Source organism: Acomys minous (genome assembly GCF_964271855.1).
Source record: "Acomys minous genome assembly, chromosome: 8".
NCBI lineage: Eukaryota > Metazoa > Chordata > Mammalia > Rodentia > Muridae > Acomys > Acomys minous.
In genome coordinates, this window is record NC_140489.1 from 77488336 (window position 1) to 77512180 (window position 23845).

The 23845-nt window shown below is 39.5% G+C and overlaps 1 pseudogene across 1 annotated transcript; it reads left to right on the forward strand.

Annotated features, from left to right (window-relative positions):
* Nucleotides 1-800: 800 nt before the first annotated feature.
* Nucleotides 801-5373, forward strand: LOC311603410 (large ribosomal subunit protein uL6-like; annotated as a pseudogene). Its single transcript has 2 exons — nt 801-971; nt 4665-5373. The product of its transcript is annotated as a large ribosomal subunit protein uL6-like (transcript).
* Nucleotides 5374-23845: the final 18472 nt, after the last annotated feature.

Genomic DNA, 23845 nt, shown 5'->3' on the forward strand with positions numbered 1-23845 from the left:
GTGTCCTTTCATATATTAACCACAGGCCTGCCTGGCCACAGTACTCTTTGGTGATCAATTCATGGACGCTAATTTCGGGCCTTGCTCTTTTCTTCATGTGTACATAAACAGTATCAGTCACATTTTTATGCACATTCTATTCCAGGAAACCCTTTGATTCCCCTATGCAGCAAAACTAAACCCATCTATCAGCTGCAAGATTAACAAAGGAGCTCCTGACCATGCTTTGCTGATTCCCATATTGACTGCTCACCGAGGCACCATAAGCATGGCAACTGAATCAGTCAGCCACACAGAGGTTCCTAATCAGATCTTACTGGCTTCCTTTGGGCCTTTACATTGTTGCTGTACCCTTGAATACTGATCAATTTAAACTAACTGAATACTCTGCACAAAGGTGATTTCAGACATTATGACCCCAGATATGTCCTTTCCCTTTGATATGGTCCATCCTCTATGCAGTCCACATTGCTTGGTAATGGCTGTACATTCTGTGTACTTCTGGAAGGATTTACAGTGGTGGCTGCATTCAGCTCAGATCCATCCACCTTAATTTTGATAGATCAGAGCAAGTAAACACTCTCTGCCAAAAGGATATCTGAAGTCAGTCCAGAATGGCAATGAAACCCTTATTAAAAAATCTCTTACACACTCTACTGACAAAGATGAGTCTGCACTTAAGTACTTGGTGTGATCCTAGCGTTTCACAATCGAAGCTCCTTTCACTAGCTTACCTCATTGCTCTCAGAGCCAAACAGTGAAGAGCAAAAGCTTTGGCAAGGTACCCTGCATTGTTTACCATGCCACAGTTATTTGGCAACCGTGCCTGCCCATCCCCCGATGAGCCTCAGGCAGCTGTGCAGCTGCCAGCTGCCAGCAGTGGGAATGAGATCTTGTACTTCAAAGGTCTTGGTGCGGCTCATAAAAGATCAGGGGGATTGACCCACGCCAAAAGGAAGACTGTATATTTGGCAAGTGTGTTTGGATATGATGAGATAATCCACAGAACTCGGGATTAACGGAGAGGAAGTCTGGATTTAATAGCGCTACAGTAGGCTAAAAATAAATGTAAAAGAAAACTGAAAATCCCCCAAAGGAAAATAGTTGAGTTTGGTTCATCGTAGAGATGGAAAAGGATGAAATGGAGTGTAATTCTGAATTCAGGAAACTGAAGGGATGAAAGAAATGTTTAAAAAAAAAGAGAGTGAAAAAAATAAAATAAAGATAGATAGACAGATGATAGATAGATAGATAGATACATAGATACATAGATACATAGATAGAAATGAGGGAAGGACAGCAAATACAAAAAAGAGCTGGCCATTCAGATGTTGAGCAGCTGGGGCCACTGCAGGGGTCTCGGGGTGGAAAGCTCTAGAATTTAAAAGGAAGCCAGCATTTTCACAAAGCACCAAATAGAATCCTATCACAAACTGATCATAAGTTTCCACTCATTTGAAAGAGAAGACAAAACTGAGCGTGGGGTCAAGGGTCAGCAAGACACCCCAAGTCTGCTAGCAATACAATGTGAAGCCGCTTTTGCCCCTGAAGACCTAAACACCCAAGTCACTACTACCCCAGTGACTTCTTGCTGGCTGCTAAGAGGGCCAAGTTGTCGTCAGAGTATATACGTACCTATGTGTTCCCAAAACAACATCCGGTCATGTGCAAAGGACCTGATAGGAGCATTGTAATTTGATAATATGATTTAGAAGAACATGAAAGAACTCTAACAAAAAGAAAACAAGGCAGAATTTTTAAACAAAACCAGAAATGAATAGCCTGCGTGACAATGCTCATAGGAATAGTTCTCAATCTTTTCAATGTTACATTGCTTTTTCTGCCATTACATTTTTTTATACACCACCCCAAACTAAAGTCTCTGAAAGTCCTGGTTTTTTATACTTGCCCAAATATTTATCAATTAAATATACAAACAAGAAACCAGAATGAATTCACTTTAATGAAACTGTATTTTATGAGGCAGAAGAAGTCATATTCATCTGAACAAATGCTAGGATGAAAGAGGAGGCTCCAGCGTAAAAGTGAAGCTGAAATTCTCAGTTCAGGTCACCAGCACTCGTGCAGGAGCTGGGTTTTTAAGATTATTTTGATGTCACTATCTTGTGTAATCTGGTTTTACCTATCTCTACTAAGCTGCCTAGAATAGCAATCCTTCTGCCTGTGCTTTTAAATGAGTTTGCTGTTAACTATATAAATCTTTTCTTCCAATATCCTTTTAATACTGAAGAAAATGTGTTGTTTAAACATTGTTTCTGTTGGAACTTGAGAACATTAATGAGGGAGAAGTGAAAGGAAGATTCCAATGAGTTGAAAGTGTCATCACAGAGACACTCCCCCAATCTATTTCTGACATCTCAGCCAAATCCAGAGTCTCTCTCCTGAGCGTCCAGAGCAGTGGTACCTGGGAAAGCACCAAGGAAGCCCCACCTCCATGGAAGGGCTTGGAGTCTGCATATGGAGCACACTGGACAGTCAGAGATTACCATGGCTTCCTAGTTATAAGACCCCAACAGCTTTCCTGAGCATTTTACATGGGGGTGGGGGGTGGGGAGGGCGTACTGGGGTAAACTGTATAATGACAGGGTGGCCTGCTCCTGCATGTGACTGCTCCCTATCACTTAGGAAGGAAGGTTATGGTAGAAGCCATTTGTACTTACGACAGCTGTGCTTAGACTTCAAAGCTTTAAACTTCTGCGTCTAATCAGATTCTGAACAAAAAGAGCTCAAGCAAAATCAAGGAATTATTTAAATCCAGTTCCTGTAAATCTTCCATACAGAAATACACAAATCCCTGCAAGTGGGTTATTTGAATGTAAGTCCATTTTAGAATCCTCCTCCCAAGTTTTAGGTGACTTATTTCTACTCACTAATAGGCTGCAGCATGGACAATGGGCCTCTGCAGACAAAAAAATTAAAGTCTGCATCCCTCTCCACACCTTGGCATACTGGATGGCTTCTAGACATTTTTCTCTACATGTTTTTTAGACATTTTCTCTATTGCTATAAATAGAAAAGTGAGAGGTAGCATCCTACTGATTACCATTTAATGTTTGAATCACTTATCCCCTTCCAGAAAGGAAACTCAAACTCAACTCATGATGTCCAACAAATAATTCATATCTCTTGAACCAAGGCATAACTCACATACAAAAAAAGAATATATAATCAGTGCCCTTTAATATATTCACAAACCAAACTTGTAAGCATCAACTCTTTTCATTACCCATAAAACTAAAGTTTTAGTCACATCCTAATATACCAACCATTGGGATGAAGAGATGTGTTAGTAGGTATAAGTGCTTGCTAAGCAAGCAAGAGGACCAGAGTTCAAATCCCTAGAGCTCTATGAAGAGTTAAATATGGCTGTGTGTGCATGGAACTTCATTGTGGGCACAGATAGGTAGGTCCTGAGGATTCATTGGCTAGCCAGCCTGGCTGAAATGGTAACCTGATTCAGAGGGTAGGAGGATGGAGAGAAAGAGAAAACCATCCAAAGACATGCTCTGGCCTGTATATACCACCTAGATGCACACACGTGTACACTTGGGTGTACACAACACATGCACACACACACACACACACACACACACACACACACACACAAACAAACAAGTAAATAACTCTCCTATCCTATTACTAGCAAAAATTCATATATTGGCTGTCCTTTTCTACTAAATGGAATCTGTTGGAATGTTCCCTTGTTCGAGTAGGTGTGTCTTTGCTGGAGAAAGCGTGTCACTATAGGTGGCCTTTGAAGTGTCAGAAACTTAAGCCAGGCCCAGTCTCTCTCTCTCTCTCTCTCTCTCTCTCTCTCTCTCTCTCTCTCTCTCTCTCTCTCTCTCTCCTGTCTGCCACACTCCAGATATAGAACTCTTAGCTCCTTCTCCACCCCCATGTCTGCCTGTGTACTTCCATGTTTCCAGCCATGATGATAATGGACTAAATCTCTGAACTGTAAAGCAGGCCCAATTAAGTGTTTTGTTTTGTTTTTTTAATAAATGTCACCATGGTCATGGTGTCTCTTCACCTCAATAGAAACTAACCAAGACAGGCTGGATGCAGCCAAAGATAACTATGCATTCAAAGCAACACAAAAATGTAAACTTACTTTAAAAATATGAGACTGTTTTGTGTTTTTTTTTTAACTTGATTTAAACATTCTTGACTATCAACTTTGTAGGTAACAACATTGTGACAATGGCAAAGTGTTTCATGAGCCAGGAAGTGCTTTTATAGTTCATCCATATTGTGTTAGCTATTAGGATCACATTCTTTATATTGTTCCTTATTTCCTTGCATGAATATACCACATTTTATTGATTCACTCATTGGTTAATGGATATATATAAATAAATAAACCCATCTTTTAGTTATTATAACCACATTCAAAAACAACACAAGAATGTTTTAAATACCCACATATGCATTCTTACATAGAGATATATTTTCATTTCTCCTGAATGTACAATGAGGACTTTCTGGGATATCTGGTAATGCTATGTATAACTTTTAAAAACAAAGCAACCTATTCTTAGAATATACTTTTTAATTTATTGAATGTATTGAATTGAATAATTTATCCTTTTAGTAACATTGCCATGGAGAAAAATTTATTCCATGCATAAATATGCCTCATTAAGACAGAATTCTGGCTCTTTGCTCCTTCTGCTGAAAGACTGAAGGCTATTCTCAGCAATCAGACTGTCGACATCCCAGAAAAATGTCACCATCACTCTGAAGGGGCACACAGTCATTGTGAGGGGCCCCAGGGGAACTCTGCGGAAGGACTTCAATCACTTGATGTAGATCTGAGTCTTCTTGGAAAGAAAAAGAAGAATAAGAAAGAAAAAGAAGAGTGCTCCGTGTTGACAAACGGTAACAGAAAGGAACCGGCCACTGTCAGAACCATCTGCAGTCATGTCAGGAACATGATCAGGGTGTTACACTGGGCCCCCTTAAAAAGATGAGGTCTGTGTATGCTCAGGTGCCTATCAACTTCGTCATTCAGGAGAATGGGTCTTCGGTTGTCATCAGAAATTTCTTGGGTGGAAAATATATCCACAGGGTTCAGGTGAGGACAGGTGTTGCTTGTTCTGTCCCTCAATCCCAGAAGGATGAATTAATCCTGGAAGGAAGTGATATTGAACTTGTTTCAAATTCAGCTGCTCTGATTCAGCAAGCCACCACAGTTAAACACAAGGATATCAGAAAGTGTTCGGATGGCATCTATGTGATTGAAAAGGGAACAGTACAGCAGGCCGATGAATAAGACAGAGTTACCCAGTTCCAGCAGCAAGATCCTGAATTATAAGTACTATTTGAGTGTCTTTGGGAACAATAAAAGACTTACTGATTTGTGAAGAAGAAGAAAAAAAGACAGAATTCTTCAAAGATCCCTTTCAATCTAGACACTAGGGTCCCATCTGTGCTGTGCAAATGGGGCACACTCTCTAAGTAATTATAGGTAACACTCAAGAAAGAGTTAATTTGGATGTGCATGTGCAAAGACGGAAATTTGTGGAAAATATTTAAATGCTTATAATCAGGCTATGCTACTTTGACATATAAGATTACATTTTACCACTTACACATGCTTACTCATCAAAAATTATAAAAGCTACACATAGCAGTCTTGTGTCAGTGTCAGGTCCTCCCTCCATGGAGTATGCAATCAGAAATTACACTTATTCAAGAGCCACCCATGGCCACTCCTATCTGGATTGCCTTTTTCTTTTAGACCCTCTTAACAGTCTCCGTAGTTTATATGTCTATTCCTGAGCTATAATCATTATCATAGAACTTTGTGTTTTCCAAATGCCTTCGCTTCATATTTGCCTTTCACTTCCTTAGATTTCTTTATTCTTTCTTTGGTTTTTATTTTTGCAACAGGGTCTGGTTACAGTCCAGGTTGGTTTTGAACTCCTGCCTCTCTTGCCTCTATCTTCCAAGTGCTATGATTACAGATATGTACCACTATGCCCAAACTTACTTAAATGTCATCTTAAACACCGTAAGTCACTAAAGAGGGACCATCTTATTAGGTGTGCAAAATACTTGCTACATGGAAAGGCTGTTTACACAATGCTGTGCAAGACACTGTCCATGCTTGTTCCTTAATGTCCTTATGTAGATCTCAGTGCCGGCCACCCTGTAATGGAATGCTGTAGATTTTAATGTGAATATCATCCTGAATATGATCCCAGAAGAAAATGTCCTAAACACTATCAAATGCAAGCTCAACTGCTTCTTGGTTATATGGCGTTTGCTCTTACCAGGAACGGTCATAGCTGATACTCCTCACAGCATTTTTTGCAATAGATTTTCTCTTTTCTAGGAGATATAAAGATAATAAAAATGTGCCATTAAAATGAGTAAAAAGGAGAAACTATTTAAGTGTGTTTAGAATTGAATGCTGCTCAAATAAGGTCTCAAGATGTCTTTTGTACCTTCATTCTCCCATTATCACCAAGTTACAGGTGATTTTTCACCTTTCATGATAAATCAATGTTCTCAGCTTGAAGACAGTGTCTAATGAGTGAGCACTGATATGAAGTAAAGGAGAAGAAATTATGTCTCCTGTCCTCATGTTTGCAGGGAAAGAGTTTCCACATTCTGCAGTATATGAAAACTAAAAGAGTTCTTCTGGGGAGGTGGCTGCTGCTGCTGCTGCTGCTGCTGCTGCTGCTGCTGCTGCTGCTGGGTTATGATGTAATGTAACACATAGATGTACTTTACAATATCCATTTTTAGCCTTTGGGCACTTATGCTCTGTTATCAAACCAAAGGTAAAAGTGTCATTTACTTTAGTGACATCTACAGGCACTTTGGGAGAAAAACAGCCTCCACTCTGCCTTACAACTGAAACACACACATGCTTAGTGCATTGCTGCACAGCCTTTTGAGTCGTGGGATGCATCAGTTTGTTTCCAAAATAAACTTTCTTCCAAGTGTTTATTTATTTTTACCAAACCTTGCATTCTGGTCATATTTGTCTAGTGAAAACTGTATATTGCCATTTAGGTTTGATTCTGAACTAAAGCTACATAAATGCCTTCGATTGACTTTCCTTATTTGGCTCATAAAAATTCTGTCTTTTATGAGAAATGAATGGATAAAAGGTGACTGTTGAAGTCACACACACACACACACACACACACACACACACACACACACACACACACACTCCTCTCATGCCTCCTGAGATGGAGAAAACTGTGGACCTGCTCCAACATACTCCCAATGAGGAGTGTAATGAACTTCTCAGCACAGCCCGCAGTATCAGAATCAGAAGCCAATGACCAATGATTCAAATGATCTAAAAACAACCTCAGCAAACACAAGCTGTCAGGTGCCGGAGCTCAGGCGCACCGAGCAAGTAAAGCAGTGGAATGATGGGTGTTGTGGCGGGAGGAAGCGACGTGGAAGGGAATGACTCAGCCGGAGTCCAACTGTAGCAGTAAAGAACTGTGCTGTGTCAGAGATGGAGTCAGACAAGGTAACAATGATCAGAAAACCCACAAGGATGCTCGCTTAGAGACAAGGTACGTATCAGGAGCCTGCCATGACAGAAAGCCTCCCCCCCCCAAAAAAAGGTAAAAATCCACGGACAGCGCCGCTAAACAAGATGAGTCTTCGCGCGTTTTATGTCTCAGTCCTCTCATTCCCTCATCCCTGAAAGGCTCCGACACAAAGGACAGAAGTCAGATGTGAAGCAAGGAGACAGAGCTGGGGGGACCAGCCCCAAAGCGAAAGGGAGCACTGAGCTCAGTGCTACACCACACTGCATGGTTCGTACCTCAAGAACAAGAGTGACCAGAAGTTACAGCAAGGTGAGAGGAAGGAACATCTATGGAGTTACACACTGAAAGGAGAAACTTAAATTATTTCCTAGTTTTATCCTGTGGAGCCCAACCCGTGCAAGCTGGTTCAGATTTTGCCAGTATATCTATGCACAATATATATGTAATGTATGTTATATCTACGATGCTCACTTTTTAAGGGAATAACTCAGCTAGTATAAATATAAGGGAAATATTTTTTTAAAAACCTTGGTTTTGCCCATGTTAAAAAAACTCAGAAAATTTCTCCAATGGTATAGTTACATAAAATCACATTTAATTTACACATTCAAATTTTTCCTTACAGAGTAGAATAGGAGAGCAAACTTTAGGGGCTTCCAGTCTAAAATTTTTACATTTCTTCTTCAAACACTCTTGAATTTCCAACTCTCCTTCTGCCACTACCAAGGTTTCTAAGATTTGGTCTCAAAAAGGAGTAACATCAGTGCTGGCAACGCCAACTACTGCTTTATATTTTCTAGAATCTTCTTGGGTTTCTCCATCCATAAACAAGTTCCCATGGCCAGCCCTCACACCTGGGCTTTCCTCAGAGACTGTCTTGCAGGCAGACCTACACTCATCAGAAGGATTTGTAAGTGCCTAGTTTTTGTTCCTGTTGTTGTTTTACATATACATTTATATTATTACACATATATACAATAAGCTGCTGAACCGTGAAAAAAATCAGGAATTATATAAATGTTAAATTCATAGTTTTGCCCATTTGTATTTGGCAACCTTGAAGAAAACATCTTTCTTATAGTTTTACAGTGGCCTGCCACATCAACTGCCCGTGATTAAGAGCTTTACTCTTCACTAAGAGGCATGAACAATGAATCCCAAGAAAGCCAGTACTACATCCAGCAGTATCTCCAGATCACAGCTAAGAATGGGGTTCTAGAACTGTCTTCCCATCTTAAGGATGAACTATACTGTGGGGAAAGAGGATGTGGCTATCAGGAGGGTGCTCACCAGAGCTCACTTACTGATATCAAGTACCAGGATGTGGCCGTGTATGTCACACAAATGTCCACTTCCTGTTCCTCGCCACACACAATGCTTGCCCACTGAAGCAGCCAGCAGGTTCTCTCTTATCTTTACCATCGTCCAGTTCCCTCTACAAGGATTCAGACAACCATTCGGATCTAGAGGCACAATTCAAAAGGTGGAAGGAAATTCTATGTGTTCCTTTTTCTTCCTCTCCTCCATTTCTCTAGACAGATAACTGTCTTTGTGTTCTCGTCTATGGGATGGGAAAGCGAGGGAAGGCCCCAAAACCACTGCAGGAGCCAAGGATAATTAAAGCTCAGTTCTAGCATGACTGGAAGGTCAAGGGTTAACACAGTGAATAAGCACATCTGTCTATCCCTACCCTATTTCCTCTCCTCAACCTCCCACTTTATTCTCTAGTCCTTTAGTCTCATCCCAAGGGCCTTCATAAAAAGCTTTCCTTGGGAAAAGTAAAAACAGCTAAGCCCATCAAAGAAATGACCTTCACACGCACCACTTTCTAAGCAGCTAATGTATTCCGGGCAACGTGGACTCATGGGGAAGGCTAATATGGCATCTTAGGAACACGATCATTCAGAGAAAAAAAATAGAATTAGTAAAGCAACAAATATTTTTAAATGTCCTCAGAGAGACAGACTCCTGCAAATGGGGAGAAATGTAGGAGAAAACAATTTAAGGAAAAAAGTTATAATGCTACTGTGAAAATATCAGATTAAAAATGGTAAATTAATTTGCTGTTGTGAACGTGATAGCTGAAGGAAGAATCTTGTTTCCAGATGGAAACAGTTCGTGCCCTGAATACTGCTCAATTCATCCTAAATAGCCCCCTGGACAGTACAACTCAGTCCAATCTTCCCTTTCCAGAGAAACATTTCTTGTTCCTCTCCTAGTCACGATCAAACCACGTTCACCTTTAAGCCACTTTATCAACCTGGAAAGAACCCGGGACCCAGGATCTGCATCCACACAGAAGACTTGAGTATTGTAAGAACGTGGGTTGATAGCAGGTGCCTGGTATCAATCCTGGTGATTTTCCCCAACATAGGATGCTTTGGCTGTCAGCAATAAAGACATTTTCAACGCCGAGGAATCAAAATCACCAGTGATTATCAAACATCTTATCCTTCCCATGCCTTCCAGAAAATAGCAGTTGTGCAGCTAAGTAAATAAAACGTGTAAAATGTGGGGGCTGGTGGGATGGCTCAGTGGTAGAGGTGCTCACTGCTAAGGCTGAGGACCCGAGTTCGCTTCCCAGTACACACCTAGTGGAGGAGAAATTTCCCAATCTTTTTTTTTTTTTTTTTTACAGAAAGATATAGCATGTTCCAAGAAAGATTTATACTGGACTGAAAGGCAAAATTAAACTTAATAGACAGCTCTAAAAATTAAAAATAAAAATGTATCCCTTTTAAAATATCAGTCACATTTTTTTTTGTCTAGAAGAAAACAATATGGACCAAGACAACACGGAATTCCAGTACTACATGCTGGCATCATATACGGCAGAGTCCACGGCCTTTCCACCCACTACTACAAATATTATGGTCAGCTGTTTGAATTATAAGACATATGACCTGAGACTATAGGATTGAAAGGTAAGTATCCCAAATTGTGGCATCAGATAACAAAAATAGCATGAAGTCAACCAAAATTGACATGTGAATTTTGTCCACACCTACAATGGGGCCAGGTGCTTTTTTTTTTTCCACACAGGAAACTAAAGGTCTCCATATTCATGAAAATAATTTACTTGGAAGAGAGGCTTTAGGGGTTGAAAATCACATCCAGTGCTTTAAAGCTCACAGATTTAGCAATGTAGGCCAAATGCCTTACACCAGTGTAGTCAACTGCAGTCAACAACAAGAGGATAATAAAAGTTCCTCATCACTCCATCCAAAGAAATCCCAGGATATATTAGAAATATACTAAGATAGTTCTTTTACAAGCAAAGGATAGGGAGTGTGGCTCTGACTCAGCGTGATGCAATCCATTTGCTTCATTTCACAGTGGAATATGATTTATAACCTACGCATAAAATGTAGCTGTTGCCACATGAGTAAGTGGGTAGAAGAAATTACCCAGTCTTCAAATGTTTCCACTCGTGAGGACTTTAAAATATGCATGTACTATATGCAGATGATTTATGCAATTTGGAAAGAAAAGAAAGGACAAAGAAAACAAGGATTTAATTACTTTGTTGGTTGCATAATATCTAGAAACTAAAACCTCTTGCAAAAAGATGACTTCCTAATGGGAGCCTTACATAACAGAGAGGGGAGGGGGGAAAGACCAAGAGTCGCTACCCATGTCCTGGACCCAGAAAGACAAGTACCTGGCTCATTTGTTTCTTATCACATAGAACTTCTAAGATTCCAAGTTGTCTATTTAAGCCACTTAAAATTAAACTTGAAGCCTCAGGCCCACACACATTCCTTTAGAAAATCTTTAAGATTAATTTGAAAGTCTTCCTACTATCTAAAAAAATTAAGAAATGAAAAAGTGAACTAAGCTTTGGACTGGGCAAGAAAGATGGCTCTCATGACCTAAAGACGCATGAATGCATAATGAGAAACAAGAGTGTTTGTAGTGGCCATCACCCTCTGCAGCTGCTGGGACCACTTTCTCTGTGAATCACAAGTGATGGCAAGAAAAAAAAAATACATGTTCTGCAGAAACTCACTTGGAAATAGAATCTATGAAATCAAGGAGCACAACTTCAAAGCCAGAAACCATATCATACAAGGAAATGAGACCACAGACAGGCATTATCAAAAGCAGCACATTTCATCCACAAAGACTGCAGATATGGCAGTCATCTGACAGTGAAAGTACAGAAAGTGTGGCTTACATGTTAATAGAAATAGCATCTGAATGAGAAAAAACAACCATGTGGTTCTGACAATGAAATAAACAGTTTGTAGGAAAGAAATGTGTATATGAGTGAGGGTGTGAATATGATGTATATATGTAAAAATTCACACTATAGTTTAAGCCATAAATTAGAGTAAGAGGCACAGGGGAACTAAGAGAGCTTCCCAGAACATAGCGTAATAAAAATGATATAAAATCAAAGAAAATGAGGGATTAAAGTTAAAAAGCCATATATATACATATATATATGAATTCTGAAAAGATAATAGAAGTTGGTATTTATTAAGATGACAGTCGAAATTTGAAGAGAATTGCTAGAGAGTTCTAAATGATTTCTGAACTATATGCATACAGTACAGAAAACCAAATAAGAAAAAAAAAAGTTATACATAGCCCCAAATGGAATAATATTCAACAATGAAAAGTGAACAGGTCACAAAATGCATCATAAGGACCAAAACATTAAACTTTCAAACAAAATAAAACTAAAACAGTAACAATGTCAAAACAATTAGGCCAAGTAAAGAAAGCCTGGGGCATAAAACTATGTGTAATTCATCTGGTTTATTGCCATGCTACTCACAAAGTTCAGGTAATGAATTCTGGAGAAATGCCCACCAACAAATGATCACATAAAGAAATATTTGATACTTGTGCTCATGGAAATACATTGAGAACACATAATAAATGAAATCATGTTTGCAGGAAAATAGATTGAACTGGAAATCACTGTTAAGTGAAATAAACCAGACACAAAATGGCAAGTTTTGAGTGTTTTCTGCCACATGGCAAACTTACATTTAAATATATACTTATTCTATAATCGTTATATATGCACATATGTTTTACACCAATCAGAATGGCTAAGATCAAAAACTCAACTGACAGCACACGTTGTCAAGCATGTGGAGAAAGGGGAACACTCCTCCATTGCAGGTGGAAGTGCAAACCTGTACACCCACTTTAGAAATTAATTTGGTGGTTTCTCTGAAAATTGAGAATTGTGCAACCTCAAGACCATGCTATATCACTACTGGGCATATACCCAAAAAAATTGCTCCACCATACAATAACAACATTTGCTGAACTATATTCATAGAAACTTTATTGAAACAATCTAGATGTTCCTCAACCAAGAAATGGATAAAGAAACTGGTACAAGTCAAGGGGAGGAGAAAAAGGCAAAAGAGGGGGGCAGGGTGGGAACAGGAAGATACAAGTGAGGGGATAACAACTGGTATGTAATGTGAGTTATTATTATTATTATTATTATTATTATTATTATTATTATTATTATTATTAATAGAAACTGTGGTACATTTCCACAATGGAATACTACTCAGCTATTAAAAACAAGGAGATTTTGAAATTTGCAGGCAAATGGATGGAACTAGAAATGATCCTCCTGAATGAGGTAACCCAGTCCCAGAAAGATGTGCATGGTATATACTCACTTTTAAGTGAATATTAGCCCAACATATATGTCCTCTGAGAGACTGCACCCAGTGGGGCATGGGGACAGACACTGGGGCTTGGAGCTGGACTCTGGCCAGAGCGCTGAGAGTTGTGGGTAAGATTGGGAAGATGGAAGGACACAGAGGGGTCAGGCGCTCCACAAAAACAGCACAAATCAATGTCCAAACAGTGGTGTTTTCAAAACCTCTTATAATATTGATAGAGAAAATAAGGTGGAATTCATGAACATTGGAAGTAGATACAATTTTAAAAGTAAAATTAATTCAAGGAGAACCTAAACACTAAAATTATGGTAAAAAAATGGAACATAGTAGCAAAATATGGGAAGTATTGTTTTTAAAAAGAGTATAAGAGTAAAATGGGCATGTCTGACATAGGTCCCTGTCACGGTGCTTGTGCTAGCAGATCCAAGCAGGTTCTAGGTCCTTCAGATGCAGGCAGTGGATGGAGACCAGGCTGTGCTCCAGGCCACACCTTTGCATACCATCACAGGGATGAAGCCAGCTGCTATTTTCCCGTGAAAGAGATTCTAACTGGAGCATTGCTATCCTTGGACTTTTATCTGTGCAAAGTAAACCTCACTGATTGTGCTTGATTAGCAGTACTACAGGCCTGATGGCATGATGGCTTGTACCCATTGGAAACTGACTGGCTTCATTTTCTGAAAACACTGATAGCAACCACCTACTCAAGACAACAGAGGGAAAAATGAATCTGTGTGTGCTCTCAGTTCTGGCTCTTAAAAACAAAAAAACAAAAAACAAAACAAAACGAAAAGCTGCATTAAACAATGAACTTCTAGTTGGCTCGGTGGTGCATGCCTGTAATCCCAGTACTCTGGGAGGCAGAAGCAGGAGGATTGCTGCTAGTTCTACGCCAGCCTGGTCTACAAAGAGAGTCCATTACAGCCAAGGCTATACAAATAGACCCTGTCCTGAAAAACAAACAACAAAACAAAACAATGAAGTTCTGTATCTACTATTTGGGAGTCCATTAAAGGCATTACATATGAGCACAGCTGGTAAACTTCTAGGGTAGTTAAAGAATTGGTTACTCTGATATTTTCTTCTCTTTTATTACATACCACAGTCTGCCCAGCCCCAGAAATATAAGAGCCCTAAATAAGAGAGAAGAAAGGGAACAAGAATGAGAAAGAAACATTTAATGTACTAAAGAAAAATAATTCAATAGAGTATTTCATTATTCATTGTTACTTAATAGTCAAATGAATTAGAAATCACAAATTGAGGGGAATGGATCATGTTCTGCTTGACTCAATACAACATGTTAAGCAGCCATGACACACGAGGCACAATGGTGTGAGCTGGATAGAGAAATGAAGAAAGCCTGAGACATTCTCAGGAGGAATTTAGTAGAAAGTGGAAGCTGGTGTGTTCCTCCACCAGGCAACTGAAGAGATAGTTCACAGATACCAAACACGAATGTTAAAACACTTCCAGAAGTATGTGCAAGTGGAGAGCTAAAGAGGTGGATCAATGGTTAGAGTATTTGCCTTGTAAACAAGAACATACATACGTGCCAGGTAGTAATGGGTGCCTGTGTGTAATCACAACACTCAGAGAGCAGAAAAGGGAGAGAGAGCTGGCCAGCCGCACTGACTGCCTTCGTGATGTCTGAGCGCATTAGAGAAGTCATGTCTCAATTAAGATGGAGAGCAATTGAAGATCCCTGCTGGCAACCTTAAACTTCCTCACTGATGTGCACACATGTGCTTGTGCACCCCACATACATGAGTACCCATGCAATGTGAACATGCATATTCACATACATGCATACTACATACACAATAAGGGGAACTACGTATACGAATGTTACATGTATAGAGCTACACAAAAATGTATTTCCCCAATATATTGTGAATATACCCTTAATTCCTGATTGAAAAAAAATACACAGTAAGAAAATGATTGAACTACACATCAAGTAATGAATTAATCTGTTAGAACACTGGAGAGTGAGGCCTGCGCTTCCCACTGACAAGGCGAGCGCTCCACTGCTGAGCTGCATTCATCTCCAGCTTTCATTTTGCTTTTCCTTTTGAGAGAGGGTCTCTGTAAGCTCCTCAGGTTGGCCTTGAACTTTTAAACAGTCGAACATTTCTTGATTTCATGCATGCTACAAGATGGAGAGTCAGAGGATGACTGTCTGGAGTTGGTTCTTCCCTCACATCATGAGGGTTCTGGGGACTAGCTCAGGTCCTCAAGCTTAGCAGCATGTGCCTTGACCATCTCAAGGGTCCCAGCCTTGGACTCTGCTCTTCCTGCCTCAGCCTCTTGAGTAGCTGGAACGTAAGGTCTGTACTACTAACCCTGCTCATAATAATAATATGAATAATAATAAAAATGAGGCTGAAGAGATAGCTCAGAAGTTATGAGCACACCCTGCTCTTGCAGAGGGCTGGAATTCACTTGGCAGTTCACTATAACTGAGGTTCCGGGGAATCTACCACCCTTCTCTGGCCTCTGGGAGCACCAAGCTCTCATGTGATGCACAAACATGTATAGGCCAAACAAATAAATGACTTTTTAAAGCACTAAAAACATAACTAGCATTAAGTATAAAAACAAACATCTTAGTTTTTAAAAGAAAAATATAGATGCCTTTCTTAAACAGCTAGGTTTTTTTTCCCAACAAGTTTTAAGTGCAGCAACATATAGTACCTTGGTAAACTGGCCAGAAATTCACAGTGCAAGCTGTGACAAAGAGGAACAATGCTCTTTGGACAAAACAAAGGATGTGGTCCAGGGACTTGCCACTAGAATTTCAACAACTTGGTTGTTCCAAGTCTAAAGAAATGGTAGTAAAATGTAATGTGACTTGCTATGCTGTGGGTTCTACACTAGGCTCTTAATGACGTTATTTGGGGTTGGTAAATACATATATGTAAGTTCTGGTCAAATAAAGGATTCTTGGTTGCTGGACATGGCCAAGTCTTGGAGCTCCATCCGTTAAGCTAACATTAACAGGTGTCACGGATCTCACCTAATAACTTATGTCTCGAAAACTCCCTGAGCAGTCGGAGCGAAGCTAGGACCCCACAGGTGCTGCTTCTGCCTTCATTCATCCCTCATGGAGCTCATGGGAACTTAGCTAAATCTAGAACATCATTTAAAATAACCCAGGGTATTGTAAGCAGGAGGCCTTAAGTAATCATAGAGACAGGACTTTTGTTTCTGAACTATTATTAAAACACCTTCTAGACAAACGGCTTGAGAACATTGATTAAAGCTTCCAAGAATCCATTTCCTTTCATGAAGTAATTTTTATGTCTAAACATTTATGGGTTTTCCACTAGCTTAATCTAAGTACAAGACTGTAGAAAATTTATGCCAAGAATATTCAACAGGTTGTTTACAATAGGGGATAACCTAAACTCCCAACAAGAAACCAGTGGGGAGTAGCCTATTCAGCCTAATGTTACAAGAGTCTCCAAGGCAACAGCAGGGTTCTTTGCTAAAAGTCACCCAGCCATTGCTGGATGTTCAGTAGCAACTCTAGCTTCTACATGGTAGATTCTAGAAGCAAAACCATTTTCATGTTGCTAAATGTTGATCTGCTGTGAACATTGTCTACGGTTGAGAATTACTCTTACCAAATATTGTCACAGAAAATTGTCCACAGTGAGCATGGAGATGAAGCCAGAAGCTAAAACACAATAAGAAAAATATATCTGCTTCCCTCCTCCCCTTCCTCCCTCCACCACACACTCTACACTCTTTATAAATGAGAACTGGAAAAACATTCATTAAAAATGCTAATGAAAATCCTAATAAAATTGCAGACAGTAAACTTTTTGTTCCTGTATTTTTATTGTAAGGATCACAGTGAGGACCCTGCAAGGCATCACCAAGGGATTTGGTTTCACAACTCAAGTGTGCCTGGCCCAACATGAGTCATTTGTCAAGAACTGTGGTGTCATCAGTGAACCCTGACCTTCCAAACACTGTCCTAAGATGCAGGAGTGACAGGCCACAGACACAGAGAATGTTCTCCTTGTGAGACACACCCTTTTCCTGAAGTCAGGCTATGAGCATGGTAGCTCATTACTGTTAGAAAGCGTAGTCTTACAAGTAAATATGGTTCCTAGTCAATTTAAACCAAATAACCAGAAAACCAGTTTACTTAGTATGGTGTTGGTTTGGGAAGCATGAAGGAAGAAAGGTGTCTGTTGTGATGTCTCACAGTATGTGCATGTATGTATACATGCATGCATGTGTGTGTGTATGTGTGTACAAGCACACAATCACATTCACATTATTTGCAAAAAAAGTCTTTCATTCACAATAAACTCATTTGAAAACACAGACCCAGAGATATAAGGTGCTAATCTTGTCTGGCAGAAGAATCTCGGATCACACTAGAACCCTGGGCTACTTCCATGCTAATGTCATAAATTATAGCATGGAGGATGGGGATGACACTTAAAGAAATGGACAGAATCGCACTACTAGCCAGGCGTCTTGTCTATCCAGTGGTTCCAGTGGTCACTTACAGCTAGCTTCACTGTAAATAGTCCTGTAAATAGAAACCAGGTAGAATGAATGCTGTTGTAAGTGTTGTAACTCCCAGATTGACCTTGGATTTAATAACCTTGAACATTCTTAAACGCTGTTGCTAAGATGGCTTTAGAATTGCAGCTTCCTCCCAGCAAGAATCAGGAAGCTTATCAGAGTTGCTTATGGACAGCATAGGAACACAGAAGAACTGTGTCTCTGAGACTGCTGACCCATGGTATTCCACAAAGGAAATGCCATTGGTTGCACAGGGTTGATCTTTTATTTTGATTTTACTTTTGGTTTTTGAGAATAGGGTATTCCCAAACATAGAGGAATGAAGACAAAAGCTAAGAAGAATCAGCAAAGGCAATGATTTTTTTTTTATAACGGTGTTAGTTGGCCATGTCATAAAGCATTTAATGTAGAGATAAACCCAAAGGATGCCCCTACCATGTGCCAGGAAGGACAAACTAAGCATCAAGCATTTCTTTATTACTTTCAGCCTCATTTTAATTTTTTTTTTTAGTACCAAACAATGGGGCTTTTTTTCTAACTATGGAGCACTGCATGATACTTCCTTGGTAGCTCTAGGTTATAGGGACACATAAAGTTAGGAGAACTTGAGTTTACTTTTCTTCACTTTAAGGAAATCAGAGCAAGGTCATGAGAGGTAAGCACAGCCAAGCCTAGGAGCAGGCTGTGCTTTGTTGGGTTTTCTGTCCCTTAATTGGTTTGGAGTCTTGTGGTTCCTTTAAAGTATGGGGAAAAGATATCTACTGGGTGGTGAGTAACTCAGGCCATAGCTACAAGAACAAACAAAACAACAAAAAGCTTAAGCCACACAAAAGCACCACCACCCAGACTCAGAAAAAGTAACCAAGCCAAAAATACCATTCAACTATCATAAAATGGTTGAGCACACACCAAAAACCAGACATGCCTGCACGTTCACTGAGGTTCAAATATGCTGTGCCATTAATATCTTCCCATCCAAATGTTCTGTGCACGTGCTTTGAGCTGTTTACCATGCAGAAAAGACCCACCATCTTACTAAAGCATTTCTCAAGCAGGAAGAAAGAGAGGAAGGAAGGAAGGAAGGAAGGAAGGAAGGAAGGAAGGAAGGAAGAAGGAAGGAGAGAAGGGAAAGGAGGGAAAGAGACAGGAATGAGGGAGGGAGGAAAAGAAAAAAGAGGGGAGAGGGAAGGAGCAAGAGGAAGGGAAAATGAGGGAAGGGGAAAGCAGAGAGTAGAAAGGATGAAGAGAACAAAGAAAATTACTGAAAAAAATAAAAATAAAAAACATTGAGTTTTCAAGCCAATGTAAATTTTTCAAAAGGGCAAAAACAAAAACATGTTTCACAATAAATACTTCCTCAAAGCCTTAGAAATGGATCTATTCTACACACTATAAAAGCATCCTTTCCAGACGATCCATCAGTGACAACGCTGCCAGACATTTTACCTAAAAATGAGTTAGTCTTGGAGCCTGGAGACAGCTTGTTGGTAAAGAACGTGTGAAGACAATGCGGACTGAGCTCAGGTCTCCAGCTCCCAGGTAAGACATCTGGGCGTGGTGCAGACACCTGCCATTCCAGCTCGAGAGATGAAGACAGAGGGTCTAGGCAATCTGCGAACACCAGGTTCAGTGAAGAGACCTTGTCTCAAACAATGAGGTAGAGAAGAATTGAGGAAGACACTTTGATGTCAAGCTCTGTCCTCCACACATGCACATGGAGGCACATCACACATTAGCACACACCTCTGAGCAAACACGCACACACTCATATACACACATACATGTATGCACAATTCTTTGTCTTTGAGTTTTTTAATATGGGTTATTCGGAATGAACCAAGAAGGGAAACAAACCTGCATGTGGAACATAGAGCCCACCTGTTGGACATTTGTCAAACCCAGCAGCAAGCATCTAAACCATCCACCCCATCAATTGACGGCAGCATGGCTAGCTTTGTACATCAGAGCTCCTTGCATGAAAATGTACTAAAAATTTGCATTCTAGCCATATGTTTTTCAATGACAAGAAACTGAGCAAGTAGAATGTGTAGGAAAGTGGACATTCGGGCCAACTGTCTCCCAGTCTTTAATTGAAGTATTACCTACTTCTCTGAAAATGAAGACACCTGTTTAGTTCAAGCTAGCTGAGCATTTATCATCTGCAATAAATCTAGTAGGTGCTCAAGGTATGTCACATTACCTTTCTGAAGGTCTTTTTTTGTGTGTGTGTTTAATTTCTTTTCTCTCTATTTCAGGCACACACAGCTCCTTGCACTGTGACTCTTATCAGGATGAGGTCTGAGCTATCTTCTTTCCATCTTGCCTTTCATGTGGTTTATTTTTTGTTATGGAATCTTTTTAATGTTAGATGTTGCTAGGTAACTTTTTTCTGGCTTTAATTTAGTTGTAGTACAAACACAAGTATATCTAAATGGTTTAGTCCCGACTAGTATCGCTGTTCTCTCAAAATAATATGCTCTACGTATGTGTCAAGTGACATTTGATGTGGCTTTCCAGAGCTTCACAAAGCTGCAGATGGTTACAGAATTAGTTGCTTATAAATTTCACTGTTTGTTGCCATAAATATGTGGCATATAGATAAGTAATGAAATACTGTTTTTAAAAAAATACCCTGAATGATTTGGAAAGGGCGATAGATGATTCACATACAAACAGACAAAAAGAAAGAGGTTTCTCTTTAGAATTCTTTACATATATAAATAATGTGGGAAAGTACATGCTTTAGTCTTCAGGAAAATATTGATGCTGTGGGCAGACACAGTGACAGCTTTCTGAAGTTAACTATTATGGTGGATGATCTGGGTATGACAGCATGAATTGCTTTAAATTGTAGCTTACCAACAGAATAATCAAACTAGGAGCTGTTAAGTTGAATACTGACTTTAGAAGGTCTTTTAGTGTTTGATTGAATTTGAAATGCTTTTTTTATGTGAACACTCTTTTCTGATTTTACACATACAGGCTGAGGGACATTGGCCAGGGTCAGTGTGTTGGTTAAAAATAAAGAATAATAATAAACCACTGTTCAAAGTAATGGGGTTCAGAACAATTTCCTTTTGTTCAAGGCTAATTTTTAGCGATTTCTGTCAGATTCTACCCCATTTTATGGCCACATTAAAGTCTCAGTAGACTTTCTGTGTTGTTTGATCCAGCTGGGACTCTTCTTTCAGAAGCACCCACCGCGATGGAGAGAAGGGTTAGGGCAGCTCGCGAACTTCACTGCTTTTGTTAGGGCCAGGAAAGGCTGAGAGGGCAATTCAGCAACCAGGGCTAGCATCCAGCTTCTCAGTGAATCTTTTCTTCATGTGAAACTGTGAACTGTCATCGACGGTTTGGAAGGAATGAGGTTGGAAAAATCTCACAGTAGAGGTTTTGAGATACTTTGATTAGACAAAAAGCTTTTGAAAGGGGAAGTGGGCCTTCAAGTGGCATGGCCTCCCATAGATACTTCACTCATTTCCAGTAAGAAGTCCTCAGCAATGGACAATGCTTCAAAGCGAACAATCCCAGTATTTCAACACACCCAAGGCAGAGCGGGGAGGGCGGAAGAATGACAATGAGAGCTTGTGCTATTCTGACCTTTCCCATGGCTGTAATTGATGGCTACAGGCCTGAAGCCCTCTGCCAGGCTGCCGATATATTTAGAAATGTGCCTGTGACTCACTGTGCACATAATCTGGCAGTGAATAAGGCGCAGTGGCTACGAAGGCCAACTAACTCACTGCCCAAGGGTGTGGCTTTTTCATGTGTAGCACCTTTGGTAGGATGCACAGTTGCCTCATTTAGTAGTTTTATGGCCTGAGCTCAGAACTTCATAAGCCAAGATCTAGTCCTCAAAACAAATAGCAAAAATGGTTAAGATCAAAATGTTTCAACATCTATTTTGATGTTAAAAATGTGAAAATGCTTTTTAGAGGAAAGAAGGGTTTACTCTGGAGTTAGTGAGGTGACTCAGCAGTTAAGAGCACTGGCTTCTTCCTCAAAGGACCCAGTTTTGTTGACAGCAGCCATATGGTAGCTTACACCATCCATAAGTCCAACTCCTAGGGAATCTGTTACGGTCTTATGACTGCCATAGGCACCAGGCCCACACACAGTACATATACACTCATGCAGACAAAATCCTCACATGTGTGAAATAAATCTACAACACTTTTTAAAGTATTTAGTCAAAAGTTTATTCTGACTTCTAGAAGGCACTTGGGATATACAAATCTGAAGGAATGTCCCTCCTACCCAAGCAAGCAAAGCAAGCTACACATTCTGAGTCTTGATTATTTTTTTTACTGAATATAGGGGACTGGAGAGAGGTTATATAACTAACTTAATGCCCAGGAAGACATGTTTTAAAGGAATAAATCCGTATGTATACAATTTTCCTAATAAGTACAGAGAAGTCAGGGTTACCACATATGTTAATTTTAAAAATTCAACTAAATTTTTAGAAAATATCTTGGTCAAAGAGCGACCCACTATGAGAATACAGACACCCTGATTTTATTGTTTGAAAAAAAGTACCCCAAAAGTCTTATTGGATGATGATGGAACTTTTAAGAAAAACACACAGAGGGTGAATAAAATAAAGAAAAAAAAGGGAGGCGGCACCCAAAAAATGTGAACATGAAGTGCTGTCATGTGGCTACACCGGAGGGATGTGTTTGCGGTGATTGGGTCAAATAGATGCTTTGATAAAAAAGCCCAACTGAAAGAGGCCACTTCTTTCCTTCTATGTAGCTTGCTTTGATTGGTAGGGTAGGAGTCATATTCCTCCATATTTGCATATCCTAGGTGCCTTCTAGAAGGCAGCATGGGAAGACAGAGCTATGGTTGCCTCCAAAACTTGCAGCAGCCTCACCAGAAACAAATATCAGGGTCTTTATCTTGAACTTCTAGCCCCGGTGACTATGGGAGATTAATTTGTACTGGTTACAAATCACCCAGCCTGTGGTATTGGGTTATAGCAATAGTAACACAGATGGCTAGGCTAAGACAAAGGCTACGTGTGGTAGCAAAGGGTATAATGTATATCAACTGGAATCCCCAAAGATAGGCCATAAAATTAAATAGCAAAAACATTTGAAAAGATATTCAAGGTCTTTTTTTTTTAATGCTGAGCATCAAATCTCAAATCCTCATAGTCAGACTTTTACAGGAATAATCAGTTTCTACAAGAAGGTATGTCCTATATAAAGTGATGAAAACAAAAAAGGGGAGAAAAGAAGTACTTGGAGCAAGCATAAGTGAGGGAAAGGACATATTAAATAAAGCTATGTACACAAAGGTGAAACTAGCACTACCACGTAGTAAAGCAAGAAGCTACCTGAAGAAAAGCGTGTCCTAAAACTCGAAGTACTGCACTCAGGACTGGCATTCACAAGCCAGGGCCACATAAAGACTGCTCAGACCATGAAGAGACTCCATTGCCAACATGCACGTAGTACATACAGGATTTTAAGTACTTCAGGCAGAAAGAGTTGATGCAAGACAGAATACAAAGAATTGAAGATCTTTATAATTTGACTACAATTTTAGAGTTTCTAACTTCAAGTTATTCTAAAATAATTGGCTGATGCAATAACGTATAAATACATTACATGTTATAGAAGATATATATGTAAAATTTATAAAAAACAAAGCAGTTCAAATATAACATTGTAAATATCTCACTCTACACTAAGAACTACATTATTTTATGAAGATAAACTATGACTGTTTAGAGATTTACATTGAAGTTAGTAAGAAATAAGATTAAGTGCACTTCTAAAAAGTAAAAATAATTAGCTAACAATCTAGAAACATGCAAAAAAGGATTAAGGAAAAAGATGATATAGAAAAAAGTGGCAATGTGGTATGTTTTAATTTAATCATGTCAATGTTATATTAAAAACCAATGTTTCATTGCAAAACAATTAAAATAGGTGGTATAATGGAAAATAAAATATGTAAATATAGTCTAGTGACAAAACTACTTTATTTTTTTTTCCCATTTTTTTTATTATTAATTTATTCTTGTTACATCTCAATGGTTATCCCATCCCTTGTATCCTCCCATTCTTCCCTCCCTCCCATTTT